This window comes from Wyeomyia smithii, chromosome 3, assembly GCF_029784165.1.
Source record: "Wyeomyia smithii strain HCP4-BCI-WySm-NY-G18 chromosome 3, ASM2978416v1, whole genome shotgun sequence".
Classification (NCBI taxonomy): domain Eukaryota; kingdom Metazoa; phylum Arthropoda; class Insecta; order Diptera; family Culicidae; genus Wyeomyia; species Wyeomyia smithii.
In genome coordinates this window covers 205,709,151-205,725,680 of record NC_073696.1, presented here as the reverse complement: position 1 = coordinate 205,725,680, position 16,530 = coordinate 205,709,151, and positions in this window count along the sequence as shown.

Genomic DNA, 16,530 nt, shown 5'->3' with positions numbered 1-16,530 from the left:
TAATCCAATACAATAAAGTTATTTTTTCTAAATTTGTAGTTAATGAATTTTAATTTAATTTGACAAAAAACTTCTGGGCTCTGAATAAATTTTCCGCAAAAAAAAAATATTTATTTTGCACATGTATGATTATTATCTGTACGATTCTTGTTCAACCCATGGAAACGTGTTCCTTATTATCTCAAGGAGAACAATATAGAAAAGTACCAATGAAGTCATTCTAAGAGGATCAATGTCAAATTTAAAATCTTACTTATCATCTGCAAATCTCCGATGTTTGTTTCGGACTGCTCATTTCTATCTTCTCCAGGTTCCGGATTGTTTATTCAATTCTTTATTCTAGTCTCTTTGTGTCCAAAGACAGGAAATGAAATTGACCATTTTACGTTGCAGCTTCGTCAGTGGCTTCATTCTGTCTTCCTTCGGCGTAAGCCGGCATCCTTTTGTGGAAAGTTCGATTCTTGTGGGATTTAATGGACTGCTAATAGGCTTCAAATGCACACGGGAAGTGTTTTTTTTTTGGGATGGTATGTCAAAAACTCCTCTGTGTGGTATCCGTTATTTATCAGTTTTAGTTTGGATTCAAAGTTGGAAAAGGCCACCCGTTGAACAAGGAAGACAGATTGGTACACTGGGAAAACGTTTGCATTTGTATTGTGAAACCCATAACTCTTTGCGACCCGTTCAACAGTATGAAGTCATTGTTATGCGGTCTTGCTGATTTTCACCCCTTAACATGTTCACTGCCTGTCACAACTGGTGAGTTCACATTGGGTGACAGTTTCTTGCTGAGTTTGTCCCAAATGATGTAATAAAATTGCAATCAAAACAGAAATTGCTCAATCCAGAACTTAAGATGCATTTATCCCTATTTTATCAAGGGAAACTGCAGGCTTTTTGTCTCAAGACTCGTTCCAACCAATTTACCATGCAATAGAGGCGAGCTTACTTTTATTAGAGGCTCTAGGGGGTAAGGCGAACTTCAAACGATCGGACCTCTCCATCAGTTTTATTGCACTTCAGCCGGAGAATGCGTCATTTAGACTCGAAGTGAATAACTCTGCTTCCTGTAACCGTAGGTTTCCTGCTGAGTGCGTCTTTGTCGTCCTGAGAACTAGGAACATGCGAGACACATACAGCTCTCTCTTTATTGTCCACACTCGAAACAACAGGGAATCAAGCTGATGCTGTTTATCCGAAAACCGTAAAATTTAAACCTTATTAGCGACACAGCGAGACGTGTACTTTTCCGGAGTTAAACGTACGGACAAATTTAATCTCGAGCGGATTACGCTTTTTTCTAAAGTATAGTGGGGCTACTTTAGTAATCGGTAAAAACTTTTTGTAACTATAATTATCGGAATAATTGCAACGAATTTTAAGTTGATCAACACAAGACAAACGAGAGAGAGAGAGAGAGTTATCAAAATGTGAACTATCAAATTGATATCAGTATCACCCTATTGTACAGTGCCTGTTCCTGTTTCACTGCGTTTTTTTAGAAACAGGCATTTTTAAAACGGGCGAGAAAAATATGTTTAGGTTCACACTTTCGTCCCTTCTTCTGTAACGTATCGTCATACTTCATCGGGACGGGCAAGCAACAAAGGAAAAGTCCTTAATCATTCCTTCCGAAAATAAACACCCATACCGGCCGAGCAGCGTTCAGCAACCGACAGCGGTGTGTTTGAGGTGCGCCGATAATTGGTTGTAGGTTTAATCCAATTAGTGGTGAAATTAGGATAACAAACAAATTTCATTAAAATTGTAAAATGATATCAAATCGAATTGATCACGCTTGTCAGCCAGCTATAAACTGTTGGCGTGGATCTTAGGATATGATTATGTTTTTAGTTTAGTTCTGAGCGCATAAATTTCAAGTCTCATCGTGGGATAAATAAATGAATACTTGAATTGCAGGATTCGAAATAGATTTTTGATGATAGTTGGTTGAATGATAGTGAACAGCTCTAAAATTTTTCCCATCGAATTTAGAAAAAAATGTTCTTGAAATTTCAATTGTGGTGCTTCACTTACTCCTGAAATTTGAGATTTTCAACTTGCCCAATATGTAAAGTAAGGTTTTAATAATTCAGAACGAAAAAAAAGCGAAAATTTTCCAAAAGTTGTTCTATTCAATATATTTTTATATAATGTTGCATTGATTTAATGAAGTGTAAATAGAAATTAAGGTTTTATAGTGAATACAGGGATACAGAACGAATGCTTACAAAGATTTAGGCATCTTTTTGCGTTTTGTTTCAAAAATGCCGATCATAGACAAATTTAAAACAAAATTTAAATATTTTTCTATGCTAACACGGAGCAATTATTAATTCAGGACAGTGGTTGAATTCCTTTTACAGAAAAAAAGCAAATTATGCATGAAATATGCTAACTGCGCGTTCCCACGCTCTCTGCCCAGTTTTTCGGAGTAACACAAACGTATGGTTTGATTTTTGAAAATTTGTCATTAAAGAAAAAAAGAACATTCTATTCAAATTCGCACTTGAAGCGTAACGTTGGAATTCAATAGTATTGAACACTCCAGAATCGCACCAGGGAATGAACCACAGGAGGGACAAACCTGTTTACTCAGGGTCTAGGTATAACCTCCTGCGGTGGGGTTTTTGTCACCGCGCACAGCGAGTAGCCCCGTTTGCCTATATTTTCGGATCACATTTAAAAGTTAATGTGCAATGCCATTATTTTACGCCTCTGTACAAGTGATGCGTTTATATCCATACAAAAAGGAAAAAAAAACACACAAAACGTTGAGCGAAGAAACTGAATGAACACCTTCTGTATTCCATGAATGAGAAGCACGACCGAGGAGTCCTCAATCGGGTACCTGCACCGATCCGATCGATGGTAGCTATTTGTTTTGAGTGTAAAGATCGTTTTTTGCCGAAGGTACGAATAGGGATCAGGAGATCACAGAAAAAAGTACAATTCATTCACAACAATCAGATGGGATCGGCCGCGCTAGACAGCCTGGCAGACAACTGTTGTTACTAGCACACGGTTGATTATTGGATTTGAAACTCTGTGCAGTTCTGGAATAGTTTCGCCGACAAAGCATTTGAGCTATATGATAATAAATTAACTTCTTTTCTATGGGCTGCACAAAACACAAATTATAAGTATCGCCACATTTTCAGCCCAGGGTACTTTTACGTATCCCAGTTGAATTAGTGAAAAGAAACTGCGGACCAGACAGTTTGGAACCATTGAATTCAGTCTATTGATCGTTTGGGTAGGAATTTCGGTTGGCGTTCTCGGGAAAATCGGCATTAATCCGCTGCCGAATTAAAAGTGACCCTCTTCTAGGAAACGTGATCGAACAAGTAAACCGGCATCAATTGGCCGGTATGCTGGCTTCACCGTGTCGAAAGTGTTTAATGGGGATTATATATTTTGTTTACCTTTCGGACCTTCGTGGCACAATGAAAAGCGGCAGCCGTGTTGTGGACAGCGGACTCTCGAAGGCCCGGTGTTAATGTGACTACAATATTAGCTGAATTAATGGTTTGTTTGTAGTGTTAGCCTGTAGAGACTATAATTCAATTTTATGCTTCTGTTGGGGATAGCGCGAAGTATTATCGGCTGTAGTTAATTGCTTGAAAGAAAAAATAAATAACACCAATAATTTTGGTTTTTATTCTGTCTTCTTTTTTTCCACTTCACAATGAAGAAACTACCTTAGTAACTTAAAGCATTCAAAAGTCATCTGTTCAAAAAGCACGTAGGACTATATTTGTATTATTACTAAATTATTATTGCTAGATAAAACAAACGATATTTATGGTATTTTCTCGACTTTCAGTATGTTGGAATGTTTGTTTTGAGTTATATTGTTATATTGAACAAAAAGAAATATAAATAGTTGGACTTTAAATGGTAAGCAAAAATAATACCGGTAAGTTTAGTTTTTGGCATGTTCCATTTTTGGCACGTTCCGACTTTGGTTCCGTTTTTGGCAACACATTTTTTCTAATTCTTTTTAATCTTTTGCTGATTTGCGCCTCAAACCCTCATTGTTCTCTACGAGTGTAAATACATACAATATGTGACACATTTTTGACCAACTCGACTGAGAGCCTGGCAAGGTTTTCTCAAAATTTAAATAACATTTGTGTGTGTGTAGACCTTACAAGACTAGGAAACTTTGCATACCTTTTTTATTGAAAATTCATCTAGACTAACATTTGAAAAGGTCTGAAATTTGAACATCTTTTCTATGTATCGAGATATCTAAATACTGACGAGAAATTGAGAATGTTCAATGGATGACTTCTAAAGAATTGTCTGAACTTTCATTTAAAGCATTAAATAAACTAAATTCGAAATCGTACACTGAGAAATTTATTTTAGGAATAAAAATTGATTTGAAAGAAAGTCATCTCAGATTTTTTTCGACTCTAGTTTTTTTGATAGACAATTTACACGAGGAGAAAAGGTTTTTTTTCCAAAAAACTTATGCAATTTTTTGCGAATAAAAGATAATTCATATTTTTCTTGTTTATATGAATAATAAAAGTTTTGTCTCTGATAATTTCTTCTTAGCATTCGTTGTTTTGCTTTCGTCTCTATTAGACGCAAATTGTTCAGCTCTGCTTAATTCGCAAAATAACAATACACGAGTTATCGTACGGGTGTTTTTTTTGTCGGTTAGTTCTTGTGCAGTGCGATAACAATAGGCTGCAGTACATCTTGCAGAAACATCTTCTGCACACTGGTAGGGGCAGGCTACCCCGCCAGTGATCCGATACGCAGCTGATATATCAGCAAGAATCATTCCCCCGCACCGCTGTTATCCCGCTAGCAGCACGGACCACCATACGACCGAGCGAGTCGAAATCAACAACAAGTGGCATCTACAAGACCACGGCCACTGTGTTATAACACGAAGCTGGATCGTCATTGTTTATTCTGCGGAGACACACTTTCAGATTGATCCTACTAGCAGCCGAGAGGTCGTGACTTAGACGTTCGGTGGAGTATTCACTTTAGAATTATTATCATTATTAATATTATTACTATCAATATTATTATTATTATTATTGTTGTTATTATTATTATTATTATTATTATTATTATTATTATTATTAGTATTAGTATTATTACTATTGTTATTATTATTAGTATTACTGTCTTTTTTTTTATTTGATCCATTGTAGTTTGAAATATTGTTTTTAAAATTTAATACCAACTATTTGATCCCCCCACACATTCGAATATTTTATCGTTTGTGTGCGGTAGAGCGTAACGCTTCCGCAAAATGGACGACATGCAGGTGCAACTTTTCCTGGATGTGGAAACAAATGGGGAAGAAACTGAAATTTCCCCCAGCAGTTCTCCCTTACCTTCCCCTGTACCATCCCCGCTACCTAGCCCTGTATCAAGGGTACCGGACATACGGGTGAAAGCTTACCCAGATGCCGCTAGTGGTCCCTACGTTGTTTACTTCCGGCCCATAAAAAACCTTTGAATATAATTCAAATAGGCAAAGACCTGGCAAAACAGTTTTCGGCCGTAACCGAGATTACGAAGGTGAGGCCGAACAAACTGCGAGTTGTCGTGAGTAGCCTGAAGCAAGCAAACGAAATTGCTAGCTACGAGCTCTTTACAAGGGAGTACCACGTGTACATCCCTGCGAGGAAAAAATTAAGCGTTCCCTTAAGGAACGATCAAAGCGCTCTTTTGTGAAATGCTTGAGAGGGCTGAGCCACCCTCGACAGGAAACATCTTTTCCTTTTTGCCAACCGATGAGGGTACATCTGACGATTCCGTCGAAGGGTGTTCTTATGCCTTGCCAGAGGGATCTAGGAAGAGGAGAATGCTCAACTCTCCTAATCTTTCTCGCAAAGGTCGTAAGATAATCCCTAGCGGAATGACCAATAAGACAACACAAAAAAGGAAGCGGTGAAGAAAACCCGAAGCAAGTACCCCCCGGTTTTAATTTCAAATCAAACCAGGAGTACCCACCGCATCCTGGGGCACCAAAAACCCCTCGTGCACCCATTTCTCGATCAGAAGACATAAAAGAAACAGGGTTCATAAAATTCTCTGATATTGTGGACTGGATATTTAAAACATTCAACATACCAGATCCCCTTCAAAACATTCTTCTTGCCCTTCTCCCAACAGTGAAAACCTTTTTGAAGCAACTCACAGCAACTTGGCCCCTCATTTCAGCTATCGTATCTTTCGATGACTAATACGTTGAAAGAGGTTAGGAATTTTGTCACTGTGTTACAGTGGAACTGCAGAAGTATCATCCCCAAATTTGATTTAATTTCACATTTGATAAACACATACAATTGTGATGCGTTCGCGCTCTGTGAAACTTTTCTCAATTCAAATGACCAACTTAATTTCCACGATTTTAACATCATTCGTCGAGATCGAGACTCACACGGTGGAGGGGTACTTTTAGGGATCAAAAAGTGCTATTCTTTTTTCAGAATCGACCTCCCCTCGATCTCGAATATTGAAGTTGTTGCTATTCAAACAAATATGAATGGAAAAGACCTATGCCTTGTTTCGTTATATATTCCCCCATCCGCGCGGATTGAACAGAAGCAACTCCTTGATATAGCAGAATTGCTTCCCGAACCTTTTTTGATTTTGGGAGATTTTAACTCTCACTGTTCGCTATGGGGGTCGTTGTACGACGAAAATCGATCTTCTTTAATTTGTAACTTGATCGACGACTTCAATATGACACTTTTGAATACTGGGGAAGCGACACGTGTACCTAATCCTCCAGCACGTGAAAGCGTGCTTGACCTATCCCTCTGCTCGACATCACTAGCGTTAGATTGCCAGTGGAAAGTAATCAACGATCCCCACGGTAGTGATCATCTTCCAATTATTATCAATTGCTAATGTTATATCAATTGCTAATGGTTCAACTCCCCCGAACCCAATCAATATTTCCTACGACCTCACACGTAATATTGATTGGAAGCGTTATGAGTCTATTATAGCGCAATCTATCGAGACTCACGAGGAACTTTCTCCGGAGGAAGAATACGCGTTCTTAGCTGGCTTGATAATCGACGCCGTGACTCAAGCTCAGACGAAACCGATACCCGGGGTAACGATTAGACAGCGCCCTCCCAACAAATGGTGGGACAACGAATGCTCTGAGATGTACGCGCGAAGGTCCGCGGCGTATAAGGACTACCGGGAGTACGGCACTGTCAACCTACTTCGAAAGTACGAGGCACTGGGCGAGCAGATGAAGAGCTTAGTAAAGGCGAAAAAACGCGGGTGGTTCGTAAACGCGTTGTCGAGGGAAACATCGATGAGCACTCTTTGGGATACCGCCAGGCGCATGCGGAACCGTGACTTTTTTAATGAGAGTGATGAGTATTCAGATCGCAGGATACTCCATTTTGCCAAAAAGGTCTTTCCGGACTCTGTACTGGAACAGAAAACCTTTCGCGACGCGTTTTTAGTAACTACGGAAGAGCCTCCATTTTCGATGTTGGAATTTTCAATGGCTCTCCTGTCGTGCAACAATAAGGCTCCAGGGTTAGATAGAATAAAATTCAACCTGTTGAAGAATCTACCCGACTCTGCGAAAAGACGCTTCTTGAATTTGTTCAACAAATTTCTTGAGCTAAATATTGTTCCGCATGACTGGAGGGAGGTAAAAGTCATTGCTGTTCGGAAACCCGGGAAACCTGCCTCTGATTACAATTCATATAGGCCGATTGCGATGCTCTCTTGCCTCCGGAAATTAATGGAGAAAATGATCCTCTTACGGTTAGACAAATGGGTCGAAACAAACGGTTTACTTTCAGATACTCAATTTGGCTTTCGCCGGGGCAAAGGGACGAACGATTGCCTAGCGTTGCTTTCTACTGAAATTCAACTCGCATTTGCTCGAAAAGAGCAAATGGCTTCGCACTTTTAGATACTTCTAATAATGCTATATTCTTCGACACCACCATGAAACAAGACATTTCTGGTATCCCGGATCAATTGCGACCCCAAGAGATCCCTAACATATTTTCCAATAAGTTTAAACATGTTAGTTATGATAAAAGGTTTTACACTGACGGATCTAATCTAGATGAGTCCACTGGCTTCGGTGTTTTCCACGAAAATTTTACCGCCTCCTACAAACTCGATGCTCCTGCTTCCGTGTACGTCGCAGAACTTGCTGCTATTCAGTACTCTCTTGGAATCATCGAAACCCTACCCATAGACCACTACTTCATCTTCACAGATAGTCTCAGTGCCATTGAGGCTCTGCGATCGATGAAGCCTGTGAAGCACACCCCGTATTTCCTGGGGAAAATACGGCGGTTTTTAAGTGCTTTAACAGATAAAAATTACCGGGTTACCTTAGCGTGGGTCCCTTCTCATTGCTCGATTCCGGGTAATGAAAAGGCTGACTCTTTAGCTAAGGTGGGTGCTATTGATGGCGATATTTATGAAAGACCAATTGCTTATGATGAATTTTATAGCATTTTGCGTCAGAGAACACTCAACAGTTGGCAATCATCATGGAACTCAGATGAACTTGGACGGTGGCTGCATTCCATTTTTCCTAAGGTATCGACGAAAGCATGGTTCAAGGGGTTGGATGTCGGTCGGGACTTCATTCGCGTGATGTCCATACTTTTGTCCAATCACTACACGTTAAACACGCATCTCTTTCGTATAGGGCTTGTAGACAGTAATCACTGCGTTTGTGGCGATGGCTACCATGACATCGAGCATGTTGTTTGGTCGTGTACCGAATACTGTGGTGTTAGGTCCGAGCTTATAGATTCCCTTCGGGCCCGAGGAAAACAAACGAACGTACCCGTTAGAGACATTCTGGGAAGCGGTGATCCCCAGTACATGACACAGCTATACTGCTTTCTGAAAAACGCTGACATTAAAATTTAAAATTTTCTTTGTCCATTTGTCAGATTAAGGATACAAATATGCTATGCTGAAGACACGGAAACGAAGAGCCCGCATCTATGCTTACACAAATATTTTGAACATACAACAAACAAGAATACAATTGCTCTACCAGTTGAAAAACAAAGTTTCAAATTAGTTTTAAGTCAAAATTGTATCTCCCCTCCTCTCACCTTAAATCCCCACTAGCTCGTAGTCGGCCGCGAGAATGAAAAAAAGGCCTCCCTCTTTTCCCTGCTAAAGTAGAATTAATACGAATTGTACTTGGCTCAGTAAAACAGAAAATGTATCGTGCCGTGTCAAATAAACTAATTTTAAACATAATTCCTCCTTACTCGTATTCAAACAACTTATTTTCTTATTTCATATAATAACTTTATTTAGTAACGTCCAATCAGGAAAAGAGACTGAGCCTCTCACCACTCTCTCTTATATACCATACAACCGGAAACACACTATGGGTATTCATGTCGAGCTCGTAAACAAATACCCAGCCGTAAAAATACTCACCTCCATTGACGAGTAATGGAAGATACACAGTTTACGGCTGGGTATTGGTATACGAGCTTGATGTGAAGACCCCTACTGATTATCAATATAATTACAATATCTCAAGATAGTATAATCTATCTAGAACTCATGGCTTACGATCTAATCTAGATAAGAAAACGAGGGAGTTAAACAATCTATTTAACAACTCCCTGCCTAAATTCCATTACGTCAGATTAGCGTACCGTACTGGTTTGTTCCCTACTCTTTTACTCTTTCGAATCTCTATATTTGTTCTGGGAACTCTCGGTGGTTCCGCACTTACACTTCTCTTGTGTTTTTCGAGTGTTCTCAGTTTTTCGGGTATATCGACATTAAAAGCTCGTGAGCTCCCATTAGATTGCTTTGCTTCGCTCACATTTCTATCAACTTTAGGATAAATATAATCATTTCTTTTCACCACTCTGGGTTTCAACTGATTTCGGCTAGCTAACTTTACTACCCCATTAATATCGATATAAAACGAATTAGCACTATTGATTCCAACTACTTTTGCTTCAAGCCAAGATCTAGTGCTTTTGAACTCACTTTTGTACCATACGAGATCTCCTACATTAAATTTAGATTTTTCACCCGTTTCTTTTACATAATTCTTGTCATTGATATCCAAATTAAAGGTAACTTTTCTTTTCAATTTTCCATCTTGTGGCTTCAAATTCGATTCAAGATCCGTTTTGGGAGTAAACGCGAAAACCTTACTAGCAGGGGTGCAATCTATTGCTTGACTATAGCTATTACGGTAGCTAAACAAAAACATTTCTATAATTTTACTCAATTTTAGATGGTTAAACTTCGGATCGACCAGTTTCTTAATTCCACTTTTAGCAGTCTGTACTGCTCTCTCTGCAAGTCCATCGCTCTCAGGCGAGTAAGGGGGACTATGCAACAACTGTATTCTCATCATCTTAGCATACTTCGAAAAGGCTTTACTAAAAAAGGGAGGACCGTTATCGCTGACAAGGGTATCACATTTACCAAAAACCCTAAACACTGAATTCAGTACGTCGATCAATGCTTCCGCATCCTTCTCCTGCATCATCCTAATATCCATCCATTTGGAGTAAGCATCAATTAAAATTAAAAACGTTTTCCCCGCTAATTGGAAAAAGTCCAAATGAACACGGCCAAAAGGACGGAGAGCTTTAGGCCATTCTGAAAATTTTTTCTTGACAAATCTCCCCATACTACTGCACACCTCGCATTGCTGGACGAGCTCTTCGATTTCCTTATCCAAGCCCTGCCAAAACACAAACTTTCGAGCTGCCTGTTTCATGCGCACGACACCGAGATGGTATCCGTGCAACAACTCTAAGATTCTTATCCTACAAGACCTTGGAACAAATACTCTCTCAGAATACATCACACAGTTCTTGTACAGTGACAAACAGCTTTGTCAATTCTTTTCCGACGCAGGCAGAGTACTAGAAACATAGAACACCGGCTTTTCTATCTCGCCTACTCTGTGACACAACACAGCGCCCACCCCATTTGAACTCGCATCACAAATGACCACGATGGGCAACTCAGGGTTATACAATTCCAACAGGTTGTTACTTAGTAGGAGCTTCTTACACTCCCCAAACACTTGCCCGCACTTTTCATTCCATTCAAAACGAGAGTTTTTTTTCAACAACGTATAAAGAGGACAAAGTTTCACTGACAAATTAGGGATAAACTTCGAAAAGTAATTGATCATGCCTAGAAACGATTTTAGTTGCGAAACATCTCTGGGACGTGGAGCATCAACGATGGCTTCGACCTTCTCATCTGACGGACTGAGACCTTTCTCCGAAACCTTGTGCCCTAAATACTTAATCTCTTGCACTAGAAACTCACTCTTGTTCCAGTTAACTTTTACTTTGTGCTTTAGCAGCTGATCAAGCACTTTATAAACAATTTCAAACAATCCTTTAACAGTCTCACTCCCAGTCAAAATATCGTCTAGATAACTCTCAACACCCTCTATGCCCGCCAGTATCTCGTCCATAATCCGTTGAAAAGTAGAAGCGGCACTCGAAATTCCAAACGGCAATCTCGTATACGCGTACAAACCTTTGTGGGTGTTAATTACGAGATATTTCTGAGATTCTTCGGTGACCTTGATCTGCATATAGGCACCCTGGAGATTCAATTTAGCGAAATACTTATAACCACTTAATTTAGCGAAAACGTCGTTAATGTTGGGTAACGGATAATGCTCGTTACAAATGACCTTGTTCACTGTCACTTTACAATCCATACAAATTCTCACACTACCGTCAGGTTTAGGAACTACTACGATTGGCGATGCCCAATCACTATGGCGCACCGGCTTAAGAATATTTTCTCTCACCAACTTGTCCAACTCATCTGAAACTTTTTCTCTGAGTGAAAATGGTACCTCATATGGCCTATAAAACAAGGGGGACGCGTTTTCTCTCACACGAATGCTAGCTTCAAATCCTTCAACGGGATTTTGTAAAGAGTCCATGAAAAGCTCTCGGTACTTCGTTTTCAACACAGTGAACAATCTACTTTTCTCGCGATCGATCTCTTGGTCACTCACAGTTCCACTTGTTTTTACACATTCACCCAATCCGTGAGCAAAAAAGTTCCGCCATTCGGAACCAGATTTTTTGCTACCGTCACTGCCTTCTCAAACGTGGTGTCGTCTGAACTGTTCAACAGGTCCCCTTGGATTTTGGCGTTCGAAAGGCCTGCTATGAACTTGTCTCTCAGCGCTTTATCGAGAAACTCACCGAACTCACAATGTTTTGAGAGTGCCTGTAGCTCAACCGCAGAATCTGCTACCTTTTCAAACTCATTCTGGGTTCGCTTGAAAAACTCCACTGATTGGGCTATGCGGTTCTTTTTGGGACTGAAGTATGACTTCAACTTTTCAATCACCTCTTCGTATGTGACCTCCTTGTGCGTTTTGGGATATAGGAGCTGCTGTAGTTTCTTTATCGCTGGCAACCCGATGTAGTGCACGATTAGCTTCCGTTTGAACGTATTATCCTTGATATCGTTCAACTCAAAGAAGTTCTCCGCTCTTTCCAAATAATCGTCGAAGTCCGCACTTGGTATAAAGTTCTCCAGTGTCCCGATCAGCTTTACGGCTTGTGAAGAACTTTCTCCATCTTCTTTTTTGGTCGTCATCTTAATCTATTAAGCTATCGTTGATTCCAGCTATACTCACAACGACGTGCTTTATTGAAACTTCGATACGATGTTACGCGCTTCCTGCAGCTTTTGCTGCTTTTTTTCTCGTCGCCAATGATAATTTCTTCTTACTCGTATTCAAACAACTTATTTTCTTGTTTCATATAATAACTTTATTTAGCAACGTCCAATCAGGAAAAGAGACTGAGCCTCTCACCACTCTCTCTTTTATACCAAACAACTGATTGTGAATATAATTACAATATCTCAAGATAGTATAATCTATCTCGAACTCATGGCTTACGATCTAATCTAGATAAGAAAACGAGGGAGTTAAACAATCTATTTGACAGTCTCCAACTTTAGAAACTTAATTCACTCAAAAAAATGTAAAACAAGACAAAGAATAATTCTTCGAAATATTTTTTATCAAGTAAGCTTAAAATATTTGTTACAACCAAATTTTCACAATTTCGATTGAAGTAAAGGACTTCCAAAAAAAGGACATTGATACGTTTAAAGGTTCTAGCAGCACCATACATCAGCTGTTGCCTTTTCTCTCTTCACTCTTGCATTGAACAAAATCTTGTGCATTTTATTCGAAATGGAGCGTATCTTAACGAAAATACAAAAATTGTTTTCTTCACATTTTATTTGGGAATAATATTTCTCAAGACGGAGATAATCGACTAACTTTACTCAAAATACCAATGATGGCTTTTCGAGCGATTTTTATGAAATGTTGTTAATTTTGTGAAGATAAAAATGCTACAAGGACAAAAAGCACTGTTTTTCCACGTTGTTGTCTTTCTACATTTTTTGACGCTGTTCCGTGGAACATTCGGATAAATGCATTCAATTATAAATAACTTGAAGAGAATATTTCAAGTATTTATTAAGGGGGAACCCTACTCTGGAAAGTTAAAAAAAAAAAAAATTTTCATGATTAGTTTTTCGGATGTTAGGATAAGGTTAAGTGTTCGGGTAATTTGGTTATTTATTAAGGTATATTTGAAGATGTATATTACATGTCGTGGGTACAGATACAGTGAGTATTACGCTATTGGCCGCGTTTTTCTCGACACCATGTTTAACTCCCACCGGGCAGTGTATGCAGTTCATCGTGGCGTGCTGTGATACGGGAACACAATAGTAGAGGGTGATTCGACTTTGGTTTAGTACTAGTTAGGAGCCGTTCAATAATTACGTAAGCATATAGCTTACAAGGGAGGGGAGGAAGGGAGGTGAATTGATTATCTTGCGTAAGAAAAACGTTGTTAATGCAGCTGTTCAAATAACCATGTTCATGAAAGCGTGAACGGAAAAAATCATGAAAAAGGAATTACGGAATTACTCGAATAAAGGACAGAAGAGGAAACGAAGTATTGTGCTTGCTTCATAATGTTGAAACTAAACTAAAAATCTATATATGCTGGCAGTAAGATCTTACTAGGGGGGAGGGGGGGGGTATCAAAAAATCTTACGATGTCTTACAAGGGAGGAAGGGGGGCTTAAAAAGTAGGAAAATATGCTTATGTAATTATTGAAAAATATGCTTATGTAATTATAGTTTTATTGGCTAAAACACCTTGCCGGAGACAATGCAGATTGCGAGTTCGAGTCCCGTCTGGACGAGGGAATTTTTTTTTCTAAGCCTAAAGTCACACCTTCTATTCTCGTTCATTTTCGCATCCTCGCAAACTGCATACATTGCCCGCTTTACTAAGCTTAAAATGTAAGTCATATGACAAAAAATGAAATTAGTTCGTAAAGTAAATGTAAACATGGATTATCTAACTTGTTACATCTACTTGTTACAATATTTGTGTTATGAATTTTTAAACAGTAATTTTTCATGGAAAAAAATTATATTTTACTAAAAATGACCGCCATTTTGTCAATTTTTGGGATTTTCAAAAACGGCTATGTAACAAATTAAAAATGTTTTTACATGCTGAAAATAAAAAAAAATCAGCTAAATCGATTCAGTAGATGCTGAGAAAAACTTACCACCAGATAGGTACTGATTTAGAGAGAGCATCCACGTTCCCAGCTGTCAACAGCGTAATAGTCATTATACTTGCATTCACGACATGCAAAATACTTCAAATATACCTTAATCAATAGCCAAAATACCTCAATACTTCACTTTACTCTGAATATCTAAAACAAAATCACGAAAATTCAGTATTTTCGATCTTTCAGAGTGGGGTTCCCCCTTAAATAACATTACTTTTTTCACAAAGCTACCTCTCTCAAACGTAATTAAACACTTCATTCGAAACAATAATACCCCATGATTCTTCAGTAATACGACAAGAAGAAGAAGAATATATGGGACTAATCCTTTGTTGCGCCTTGAGTGATCAGTTGCATTCTCATTCGTGAGAAAAAATTAAAGACACTTTAGGGTGAATGTAATGTTCAAATAATATTTAAATGTTCTTTATGATAAATAAACAAACAATTCTCAGAAAATGTTCCGTTTTTGGCACTGTTCCATATTTGGCAACTGATTTCTGGTTTCAATATGATACTCATGTGCTCAGAAACCAGAAATCAATTTCAAACGTCATTTAAAAATTCAAGATGCCGGCTTCCGGTTTCCGGAAAACAGCTCAAAATGTCCAAAAACCACTCGATATGAATTTTTCCATAATCGGGATGCCAATGATCGGTAAAGGATCGATCCCGGTTTCCGGTTTCTAGAAAACAGCCAAAAATAGACAAATACTACCTAATGTGAGTATTTCCGGAACCAGGAGGTCGCAAATCGGCTTTAGTTGCCATTTCGATTTCGTTATGAATATAAACATATTCATACAAAATATTCATCCATAATCTTAGCGTCTATACTTAAAAGAATTACAGTGCTTTTTTGCTTCTATCAACAGTCGTTTTTATCACTAATCGCCAAATTCACGCTCGATTTTCTCACGGTTTTTTTTTCGTTTTTATCACGCTTTTTTAAAAAAACTTCAAATCAAGAATAATATACTTCCAGTTGCAGAAAATGTATTCGGAACATCATTTTCATTTGTGCCTTGTGTCCTTGCATGTGTATAGTTTTATAAACTCAATTTATTTGATCAATTTTCTGAGGCAACCAAGTGTCATATCTGTTACAAATAGTTTGTGTCTTAATTTTGAGAAAAATGAACCGTGAAATACGCATTTCATTGACTTTAAAGAAAAAATTACGTATTATTCGAGAAGTTGAGAAATAAGATCTGTTAACAACTTAAAAATCCCTACGGTTCGGTCCTCATAGAGCGTGGCTTAAAAATTATAAAATCTAGCGGTTCGACAATTTCACATAAACAAGCATTAGACTCTGTTAGCTATGCTAAAAAATGAGCAGTACAAATCATATTGATATTGCATGTATAATAGCCGTGAGAAAGTCCGCGAAAATTCAGCGGAGAAAAATATCAAAAACTAACCTTTTCTTTTTTTTCATTTGTATGTTGAACTTATATTCCATTCAACTATGCAAGTGCATCGTTTTACTCAAAATACCATAAATTTCAAATGAATCCAACACAAAAAATTCAATTTTTATCATTTCGCTAAAAACACGGTTTCGCCAAATTCACGGTAAAATTTTTTTTGACCGTGATAAAATCGAAAAAGCACTGTATTGTAAAGGAAAGCTTTGTTCCGAAGCTATCCCTTGCGATCATTTTCGAATGTAATAATCCAAAAACTGTAACAAACAGACTTATGTAGTTTCACGTCAACCTTGCGGTTGTGGCTTTGCACACAACCATTCTGTTTCTATTAAGCTTTACTCAGTTCTCCAATCTCAACGTAATTTACTTCAGATAAACTCAGTAAATTTTTGTTCGATTAAAATTGCTTGTGTTTTGACGCAGTTAGAAATGTCGTACGTGAACATACAAAATTGTCTCG